We start from the raw sequence: 11,433 nt of genomic DNA, 5'->3' as shown, positions 1-11,433 counted from the left end.
TTGTTAGAATTTATTTAATATTAATTTCTAGTATCAGCTGATGTTTGCTGGAGCCACAGCCGTAAACCTGCTGGTCATGATATCGGTTTGGATATGTGGTGAGAGGGAAACATGAAGATGAAACCAGGAGATGTCCTTACTGAATCATCAGAGCTGAACAGGTGATGGAGAAACAGGTTTACCTTTTAGGTGATATGAATGAGTTTAAGGGAAGTTATGAACTGTTTCTGAGAGACAAATAACACCAGGATCCTTTTCTAAGTAGCTGACAGCTGGTAACTGTGCAGGGGCGGGTCTAGCAAAGTTTTGCCAGGGGGCCATGTAGGGCATTAACAGGGACAGGGGGGCACAAAGAAATACTTTTCTTTCTTATTCTCATTTAAAATGTATCGCTTTTAAAAAATAATTATCTGAATCTTACAAACAAAGTTTTTATCTGATGTAAAATGTATAGAAATCATACATATACCAATAAGACAGTGTACATCAGTGTCACAACAGGGTTTGTTTTCATTCAAAGGCTTTATGGCTTTTCCTATAAAACCTGGTGGGCCGGTCGGTAGTCAAAATGCCCGGGCCGATTTTTTGTCCCAGTCCAGCCCTGGTGGGCACTGAATATGTGGTTAGGACATTAATTACTGTAGGTACACCAAACGTTCATGCTTCCAACCTTTAAAAAATAATACATTTGCACCATTCCTTATTGACCTAAAAGTATTTAAATTTTACTCTTAGATTTTATGGTTTTCTTTTATTTGAAAATGCTGAAACATTGTTTCATTCTATATCTGTCTTGTAAGAAGGTTCTGGGTTTGGCCCTGCCCTTGTTTTCCCTGTTTGAGGTGTTTGCTGCTCCTGCTGCATTTCCAAATGCATGAATTAGTGACGTCAGCGTTAATCTCTTTAAAATGACATTAACGCCATAACTGCATTAACCTCCTAGGACCTGGCGTCCACATATGTCATGGACATCACATTTTGGGTTATTTAGACCAAAATACTCAATTTTGCTCTACAAGGGCTTGATATCCACTTACGAGGACATTATACTGCTGTTTAAAATAAAATTTTAAATGAATATCCTCATATGTGGCTCTTATTTTTCTTAAAAACAAAAATAAGGTAAAAAAAAAAAAAATCTAGTAATTCTTTATTTTTACATTCATCGGGCCCCAATATGCCCAAATATCAAAGAGAAATTAAAAATGCATACTGTGGAAGAGTTCGGGTCTTAGGAGATTAACGCGGCAAATCTCCGTTAACGAGTTACCACGGATCGCCCCGTGCGTGGGGCTGGACGGCGTTAACGCGCTAGCACAGTTAGCTAAGTCTTTTTTTTTTATTTCTTTTTTTAATTTTTTCCCCAGTTTGGTGAGTTTCCTCCTGAGAAGTTCTTGAAATTGTCATGTCATGTTAGTAGTCATATCAAGGACTAGACATTTTCCTTTATGTTTCTCAAGGGATGCCACCCCCAGGTTTGCCTTTTCCAAATATTCCAGTCTTCTTTAATTCCATACATAGCTGGTTTTTGCATCACATCCCATCATGATGTATTTACTTGACTTACTGGGCATGTATTACCAGAAGGAACATTTTCCATGAAAAGGGGCAAAACATCCATCTGCTGTCACCTCCGGCCTTGGGTTGAACATCAGTGGAAGGAGCTGCACTTATCTCTCCCATACATCCTTAATGGGAGCAAGCTTGCCAGATGTTGCTCTAGTATTGCTGTTGTACAAATCTGAGGAGTCTTGATATTATTCAAAAGGTCTAAAGTGACATTGTTGCCTGGAAAATAGTTCTGCCTGCGGTGTGTCCCAGAGACTATCAGTGGTCTTGTTGCTGGATTTGTACACTCCAGCAAGAAGAAGACCAGTATAGGCATCCAGGTATTCCTCATCAGCACCATTCCAAATGTTGCCATGGATATTTGTCCTTCACGGTCTATGATAGCAATGATGACTTGTTAATGCATTTAAAACCTAAAACAGGGTCAGTGCTAACACAAGGGGAAGGTAAAGTTACAAAACTGTCATTAGAGGTTCGAGATTAGTTGTTGATATGTGATGGAGACCAAAGTACGAATAAATATCCTCTGTAAAGAGGGTAGCGCAACAGTGACCAGCCTATGTACTTCTAAAATTCCATGCATACCTTAAGTTTTCATAGTACAGTATAGGTTATAAGACCAGGAAATAAAGCATGCTCACAAATACAGCAATAAATCACATCAAATCATTCTGACAAAAATTGACTAGAGCAGATTTAAGCAGATCGTGTGAACATTCTCAGACCAGCTGAAACCAACAATCCCTGATGGTGTTGCATGTGGCACTTGTGACATTTTGTGCCACCAGTGAGGTTTAAGAAATAAGTATGAACATAAGTCACAGTGTAGTGGTTTGGACACAAATTGTCACACTGCCGTGTCAAACATATCACGATGAAACTTCAGTCATTTCAAGAGTCCAACTTTAAGTTTTAGGCACTCACTTCCCCACACCCACCCTCAACAGTCTAACAACCACATACTGCTCTTTTTGCCTTTAATCCACCCCTTGAGGCTTGTCTTGCTACATGTCCCTCTACGCAGTGCCTAAATAGAAATGAGCCAATTACCAAGAGCAGCTTGACATGGAACCATGTCATCCTGTCGGGGGAACAACCACCCCCTTCCACCCGGCAACAAGACAACTGCTGCAACAGGAGACAAATCAATGAGTGCAGGTCAATTTCTGCAGGATAAGTCTCCCTGCATGATGAGGGCTGTCTAGCATACCAGATGAATAGATGCATAAAGGCCTGCTGAATTTGTCAACCTTCTTTTCTGCAATAAAATTTATTGCTTTCAAGCCAAAGCCTACAATGCATTTTCTTTCTTTCCCCTTTCACTCTGCTGGCAAGGGTCTTTCTGTGAGCACTCATGGAAATAAAGCAGAGAGGAAGAGAAGTAGCAATCATGAGTATTTCTTGGTGAGGCAGCATGTGCGTAAGGATTTGTAGGTCAGAGAAAGAGAGAGCGCTAAGAGGGGGCGTGCAGTGAGAGGAATACAGACAAATATCTAGAGAGAGAATTATTTGTGTATCCTGATGGAGAAGAGAAGAGCCATGGAGGGAGGGGTGAGACAGATGGAGGGCCCAGCAGTGTAATCAGTGGAGTGGCAGTGGTGGTTAACAGTTGATCATTCACCCTGCTGCACTCTCCCACAGTTGATAGACTGGGCTGTTAATAGCCTGGAGTACATACAGATAGACTGCAGCCTTTTAAAATTCTGCTTGGTTTATGTTTTTATGAATATCATATACTTTGCTTCTTTATGAAATGAATCACTGCCAGGCAAAGGGGGCAAGAAAGTATGAGCTATATATCAGGCCTGCAGCAAATTCCCTACATCGAAGCTTTTTTGCAGTAATGATACACAGCAGATAGAGAAGCATTTTTCTACTAGTTCATAAGTACATACAGATGGACCCAATCAAACAGCTAAATTTAGCTAAAATGCTAAATTGAGTTGTTCCTCCTGGAGTGCTACAGACACAGGTACCTCTGTCTCTGTGTTGCACATACTGTATGTAGGGTGGAGTGTACTTAGCGTTTTAGCTGTCACCATGTTAGTTTTAATGCTAATTTTTGAGGCTTCATAAACTGGCACCCAGAAACCAGTGATATCAAAGTCAGTGTTGGGAAGGTTACTTTTAAAATGTATTCCATTACAGAATACAGAATACATGCCCTAAAATGTATTCTGTAACGTATTCCGTTACGTTACTCAATGACAGTAACGTATTCTGAATACTTTGGATTACTTAACATATTATCATGCATTTTATAACTACGTGAATGTACTATTGCTGTGTGATTTATTACTATTACTAAAGGTCCGCGGCTCCGAACCGTAGTAAAGGGACCTCTGACTAATACGGGTTCCGTGTCGGGCTCGTAGCCGAAAAATGGCTTTACTTTGTTGTCTGGGTCAACTCTGCTTGCGAGAGACAGAGAGAGGTGTTGAAAGGCTGCTCCAACGGAACTTATTTATTTCAACAAAGTAACTGTATTCTAAATACCACCTTTTTAAACTGTAACTGTAACGGAATACAGTTACTCATATTTTGTATTTTAAATACGTAATGGCGGTACAAGTATTCCATTACTCCCCAACACTGATCAAAGTATATATACTGCTGTTATAAACTCTGTTATACTGGTACCTATTACAGGCTTTAAAGTACCTACAACAAAGGCAAACAACTACAGAAAAACTCTACTGCTGTTTGACTGTACTGGAACTTTGAGCTAAATATTCATTTACGTATATTTAGAGGTGCCAGTGGCTCAGGAGGTCGCCTATTAATCAGTAAGGTTGGTGGCTTGATAACTGGCTGCTCCAGTCTGCATGCCAAAGTATCTTTGGGCAAAGTATCTTTGGGCAAGACACTGACCCGAGTTTCTCCCGATGTGTTCAACCTAGTGTGGCTTTTAGACAGGAAGCACTGTAAATATGGATGAATGAGGATGGAGTATTAATAAGCGGAAGAAAATGGATGGATGCATGGATGGGTGAATGGACGGATGGACAGATGAATTTTGTTTACTGCATCTGAGGTCAGCATCTGGAGACGCTTGGCAGCCCACTTTTGTTAATAAAAACACAGAAACATCTTTAAACAGGTGAGAACTGTGGAAGCTGATGGAAGTAAAAACAGTGCCACCCAACAGCTGGCTTTCACCTCCAACATCCACTGAGAGAAAAAGCCAAGACCAGCTGGATCAAACAGTCAGCTCTCCATAAAACAAAAAAAGTAGTAAAAGTAGTTAGAATGGAAACTAGGATAACAAAAGGCTTAAAGAGTTTTAAAGATAAATGACAAAAGCAGAGCTCGCACTGAAAAATGGTCAAGCCACACAATGTCAATAGTCACTGATCAGTGCTGTGGTGAGTGAGCCTATCGCCTGGATCCAGGGGGCTTTAAGGTAAATTAAATTCTTTTGTCAAATAAATACCTTAAATTGCAAAAAATATGAGCATGCGTACAAAGCCCCATTAACCATGAACCAGTTAATATACAAAGGTTTTTTTCAGTGACCCAGAAAACTGACCTCGACTTGTCGTTACCAACAGAGTCTGTAAATGAAACCAAATAAATATACTTATTTAATAGAACTATCCCATATGCTTTATTTCAAAGGTCATATATAATGGCAATGCATTATTTTGTGTGCTGTATTAACAATTTTTAGCAATTAATTTCAAAAATGCTCAAAGGTTCTGATCACATAAAAACAAACAATCCCCAAACTGAATCTTGTTTTCTGATCTGGTGACTTTTTTTGACAGAACCACCAGAAGCAACTAAGTACATACATATGGACCCAATCAAACAGCAATGCTAAATTAAGTTGTTCCTCCTCCTGGAGTGCTACAGACACAGGTACACACCTGTGTCTGTAGCACTGTAGACACACCGTTATTCCAGCAGCTAATTCAAGACCTCAGTTTTTGTGGATAGTTTGGCATTTCCAGAACAGTTACCAGTTATTTCTGCGCTGATTTGATTGGTGCATAATATTAAACCAAATCACCTGCCAAGCTGTTTCTGTCCCTTTCCTGCACTAGGCACAAAGTGAAACTGACTTTGACAGACAGTTAAAAAGTTCCACACACAACCTGATGAAAATGACAAACATAAACTGATAACTGTGAGAGTGAACCTACTGTAAGGATGGAACAGGAGGTTTTTTCCAGTAGCAGTGTGCTCACAGCTTCATGCAGCCGATGTGCTGAGAGCAGAGAGTAGAAAGAAGGTGGGAGTGGCTTGATGAGAATGTGTAATGTACTTCTACCCACCAAGGACATCAACTAAAGGCCACTTACTGAGCTGAATTATCCTTCACTCCTGTCTGAATAAATACCCAGTAATGATGTTTGAACTGCATGCTAAAAAACATTCACACGCCGGAGGTGCATGTGCTGACAGTATCTGGCAGCTTTGCTAAGTGTGTGATGCATTTTCCTGGCATGATTTTGATGCGCTAAGACCCCCAGAGAGTGCTGCAAATGCCATTGCCATTCTGAGCGATTATGCTACTCTATAATAGTTTTATTTTCACAGCACATTTAGTAAAAGAAAAGTAACAAACTGCTCTCCAACACAGTGACTAAATAAAACAACTAGAGTATGTATATATAAATATGTTTTTGGTTTATATAGAGTTAGAAGAAATACAAAAACACTAGTGATCCCCCATTAGTCCACCCATACTTGCCTCTGATGCAGTAATCATATCTATGTATCTAAAAAAAAAAAAAAATCCCCTATCACCCCTGCAAGCAGACTATCCTCCAATTCCAGGTCCTCTACCAGAGGCCTGGGAGCTTCAGGGTCCTCCGCAATATCTTTACTGTTCCTAGGACTGCACTCTTCTAGACAGAGATCTCAGATGTTGTTCCTGGGATCTGCTCTAACCACTTGCCTAGCTCAGAGTCACTGCACCGAGTGCCCTGATTACCACTGGGACCACTGTTACCTTCACCCTCCACATCTTCTTGAGTTCTTCTCTCAAACCTTGGTACTTCTCCAGTTTCCAGCTTCTCATGTTCCTTCTTTCTTATGCTCCTGTGATTCAGTTTATAGTGCCTTTAAAAAGTATTCATACTCCATGAACTTTTACATATTTTCTTCACCTTACAACCACAAACCTAAGTGTTTTTATTGAGATTTTCTGTGATAGACCAACACAAAGTAGCACAATTGTGAAGTGGTACGAAAATAATACAATTTTAAGCAAATACAAATCTGAAAAAAATCTGAATAGGTAAACAAGTAAATATTAGAGTTCACCTGTATGTAATTTAGTCTCATTATAAATACACCTTTTTTTCCCCTATCTCCAATTTCCCTCCCCTGAGTGGTTCTTGCCCTAAACCAGGGGTTAACTGATGGCACGACCATAGCTGGACTGGCCATCGGGCATACCGGGCATTTTCTTGGTGGCCCGATGATTTTTTTTTTTTTTTTGTAACGGTATAAACAATGAAAGATGATGGATGGGCCAAATGCTGGCCGGCGTATAAAAATAACTCAGTTGTTTGGTGGTGGCTACGGCGGAGCTTCCACAGATTCTGTAACATTAGCAAGTGGTGGAGGCCAACAGGTGGATGAGGGAAAGGGGAGGCAGGAGGAGGAGAGACCCGAGGTGGCCACCGGTCCGAGTGTCAGGTGAACTGAACTTCAGGTAAGAAGTTATGACCTGCAGTCTATCTGGGTCAGATATAAACCAAGTTTAGGTGTAGTTTTATTTTCGTTGTGCTGACTTTTTACAGTCAGTTACAATAACTTGTACTGCGTGCTAGCTAGTATGATGGAGTTTCTATACAGCTGGGTGGGTGCTATGATGTTACAGTGGTAGCACGAGGTGAGAATAAAGTAAATACTCTTCACAGTTTAAAAGACAACACCACTCTAGGAATTTCTCCCAGAGAATACTGGAAGTAACACTAATCACCAAGAAGGCAGTTAGGTTTGTTATACTCAGTACAGAGACGAGGTTCAATGATAAAACAAGTTGACAATTTATTAATAATTATTTAAAACACCGTATTAAAAGCACAGTCATAAATATCCATGTACAAATATGCTTAAAAAGGTATTCAGAGCTGAGGCTTACCAGTGGAGGAGCAGGGATGCCACACACAAACTCAAAAAAAAGAAAACACACCAAGACACAAGTGCAACACAAAATCACACACTCACACTAACAAAAACTAAACAAGGCAGGTGTGTACACTCAAAGGATCCCACCACCAAGGCACCCTAGTCTCCTCCACGTCGGCACTCCGCATCTGAATAAAAGAAACAAAGAAATGTTAATATATTACAACAAAAATAATATGTAGCGCTGGGGGATAACCCAAGTGCAGGACCACACTGGTGATCTGCAGCTAGAAAAAGGGCCTCCCACCAGTGGCGTAACAAAAATCCAAACAACAGATCAAAACAACAGAAAAACAACATACAATCTGGATAAAACTTTAAAAACTGGAGCAAACGGAATCGCCGTGTTGCTCCAACTTGCCGTCTTCCCGACTATAAGTTAATCATCCAGTCAATCAATATGTACGCCAGCTGACTCCCATAACCGGCATGCATATGGCCGCTGTCCACGCCAACGTCCACTTTAAAAAGCTGGCAGCAGCAGGAAAAGAAACCTCGCAACGGGAACAGACGGTAAAAGCAAAGCAAAGCAGCAGCACTTCAGCTAGCGTAGCGTTGCGTAAAACTAAGGCCCACACTTCCTGCAAAGCATAATAATTACTATAAGAGAACAATAAAAGGCAGAGATCGTAACAAAATTGAATTATGTACCGAGTAAACCGCGTCATGAAACATGAGCAGAGTGGCTCATAGGAGGCTTCTACAGCTATGACCTAAAAACAATATCTGTTTACCACCAAGTAAGGTAATGTACACACTACAATGAGTAAACACCTACCAGCCACGATGGAGGCTTCAGAATGATCTCTGCAACACCAAAGGGAAGTCAGGTGACCAAAAAGGAGATCACAGGTAAGCGATACAGGAATGCTCAAATGGCCACTATTTATACTAGCGCCCCCTAATGCGCCAGGCTGAAAGTGGGTTGAACCAAGGAATAACATTCATCCTGCCACATTACTGATAGTGAACTTTATTTTATTCATAAGGTTAGTTAGTAGAGTTGCCAACCGTCCCGTAAAAAGACAGAATCGTCCCGCATTCAGAGAAATTATTACACGTTTCGTGTTAAGCTGAGAAGGGATGCAGTTTGTCCCGTACTTCAGCTAGAATGTCAAAAAGACACAAAGTTGGAGTTATTCTTTGTCTTTGCTGCACAGCTGCCTCTTCTTCTCTCATTCTCTCCCCCTCCCTCTCCTGTTGCTACTTTAATCATGAAACTGATCAATGATCAGCTGATCAGCTTTTCTCTCTTATTTGTTTATCTCCCACTTTGCGCCAGAAAGAGGAAAAACCGCCGGATATCGCGCTAAACAACAGCAGCACAAGCTTGATGAGCTGTTGTTAGAATTTATTTAATATTAATTTCTAGTATCAGCTGATGTTTGCTGGAGCCACAGCTGTAAAAGCTGCTGGTCATGATATCGGTTTGTATATCTGATGAGAGGGAAACATGAAGATGAAACCAGGAGATGTCCTTACTGAATCATCAGAGCTGAACAGGTGATGGAGAAACAGGTTTACCTTTTAGGTGACATGAATAAGTTGAAGGGAAGTTATGAACTGTTTCTAAGAGACAAATAACACCAGGATCCTTTTCTAAGTAGCTGACAGCTGGTAACTGTGCAGGGGCGGATCTAGCAAAGTTTTGCCAGGGGGTCAGGTAGGGTATTAACAGGGACAGGGGGCACAAAGATATACTTTCTTATTCTCATTTAAAATGTCTGGGTGTTATTAAATAATTATCTGAAGCTTACAACCAAAGTTTTTATCTGATGTAAAATGTATAGAAATCATGCATATACCAACAAGACAGTGTACATCACTGTCACCACAGCGTTTGTTTTCATTCAAAGGCTTTATGGCTTTTCCGATACCTGGTGGGCCGGTCTGTAGTCAAAATGCCCCGGCTGATTTTTTGTCCCAGTCCAGCCCTGTGCACGACCATGCAGTGAATTAATCTGAGAAGGTGCATCAAAAAATAAATGGCCGTGCCAACGGTGCACATCACAAATTGGGACTTTCAGGTGTATGGACCAATGTTTTATTTTCTGATCAAACCAGAAATCTTTAATGAGCAGCTAGATTTGTCTCGCATTAACTGGCTGAGTTAATGCCACATCGAAGAAGCTGGAATCCATAGTTGTCCGTGTTCATGGAGCTTGCATTTTCAAGTTTAACTGTCTTCAGAACATTGCAGAGGGCTTATTGACAGTATTTGGCTCTACATATCTGTGTGAGCAGATTTTCTCTCACATGAGTGTCCTCAGGTAGCCGTCTGAATGCTGGACACTTGGAGACCTGTGTCTCTGAGTGGAAGACCAGAGATCACATTAATATGTGTGTCTCTGTATTAACAGACATGCCATATTGGCCCAGTTTCTTTTTCTTATCATTGTTGTGAGGAGACCATAAATAGCAGTTGTATTTTCTGTTGTACAGTTCATTTGCTGTTATGGAGTTCTTGTTATGGATAAAAAGTGTCCTTTTTTGTTTCAAAATAGCTGATAAATATTCGCTGATAGCTGCCAACATCTGCGAACAAATATAATTCGATAAAGTTGTTCTATATAGTGTGTAACTGTTCATATAGAGCGTTATTAAATTTATTGCTAATGTAATCATATGGCACACTGACTGCTGAGGAAATTTTAAATGGCACTCGCCATCAGAAAGGTTGCCTACCCCTGCCCTAAACAATTGCATACACCAGAGACCGGCCCTGGTTCCAGTGGAGCCAAAATCCAGAAACGGAAAGAATGTCATTTCACCATAAACGGCCACAACCAGGTGCTCCCTACAAGATTTCAGACAGGAGTGAAAAGAATTTTCAGAAGAGTTGTCCAACAGCCAAGGAGCACTTGTGGAGAGCTATAGAAAGACTTGGAATCAGCAGGTACAATTGTTTCAAGGAAAACAATAAGTAATGCACTCAGCCGCAGTGGCCTATATCCACACTCAACACTTAAGACTCTATTGGCGTAGAAATGGCATGTTGAAGCATGTTTAAAGTTTGCTGAAACAAGCCTGTGAAATACTAGGAGAATATAGTCTGGTCACATGAGACCAAACCTCTTTGGATGCTATAATATATACTGTATTCCGAGGTCACAGGGCACTGCATATCAAAATGTAACAAGATATTCTTAATGGAATTCTGGTACCACCAGAATGATGGAGATGAAATGAGGGTGGATGTTTCGGCAAGAAGAGGATTTCAAACGCCACAACCAAAGAAACTCTCGACTGACCCAGCCAATCGCCTGACCTGAAGCTCAAAGTCCACTAGAGAAGTATGTTTTTTCTAAATACATGAATATCTCTATCTTGCTACAGTGTAATCTTTTTCATATATACTTTTTTTTCCCTCCACACTTGTGTAACTTTTCAGAATGGCATTTTATGACATTAGTCAGCACAACAGTCAGTAACCACAGTCATATGTATACAATTATTGCTCCAGAGGCAAGTATGCATGGACAGTTGGGGCATCACTGGTGTTTTTGTAAGTCTTTCTACTGATTTTGAACAAACAAAAGACTTTTGGAGTCTCTATGAGCTTTTGGAAGTAACACCACCTCTTCCCTTTTTAGTCTTATCTCCAGCCATTCCCACAGCAGCAGAAAGAAGATCACACATTTCTCAGTTCTGTTAGTTCCCTAAATTGGGGAGGAAAAAAAACTCAACTACATGAAATTGCCTCATCAGTCCTAGCTTCTC

At 40.6% G+C, this 11,433-nt stretch overlaps 1 long non-coding RNA gene across 1 annotated transcript; it reads left to right on the top strand.

The window, feature by feature from the left end:
• LOC120740650 lies at positions 1-9,499 on the top strand. The gene is made up of 3 exons (XR_005697430.1): positions 1-30; positions 7,409-7,414; positions 9,304-9,499. It is a non-coding gene; the product is annotated as an uncharacterized LOC120740650 (long non-coding RNA).
• The last annotated feature ends 1,934 nt before the right edge of the window (positions 9,500-11,433 follow it).

The sequence above is a fragment of the Simochromis diagramma genome, unplaced genomic scaffold (genome assembly GCF_900408965.1).
Source record: "Simochromis diagramma unplaced genomic scaffold, fSimDia1.1 OVJJ01000433.1, whole genome shotgun sequence".
In the NCBI taxonomy this organism is placed as follows: domain Eukaryota; kingdom Metazoa; phylum Chordata; class Actinopteri; order Cichliformes; family Cichlidae; genus Simochromis; species Simochromis diagramma.
This window is presented reverse-complemented; position numbering and strand designations above follow the sequence as displayed.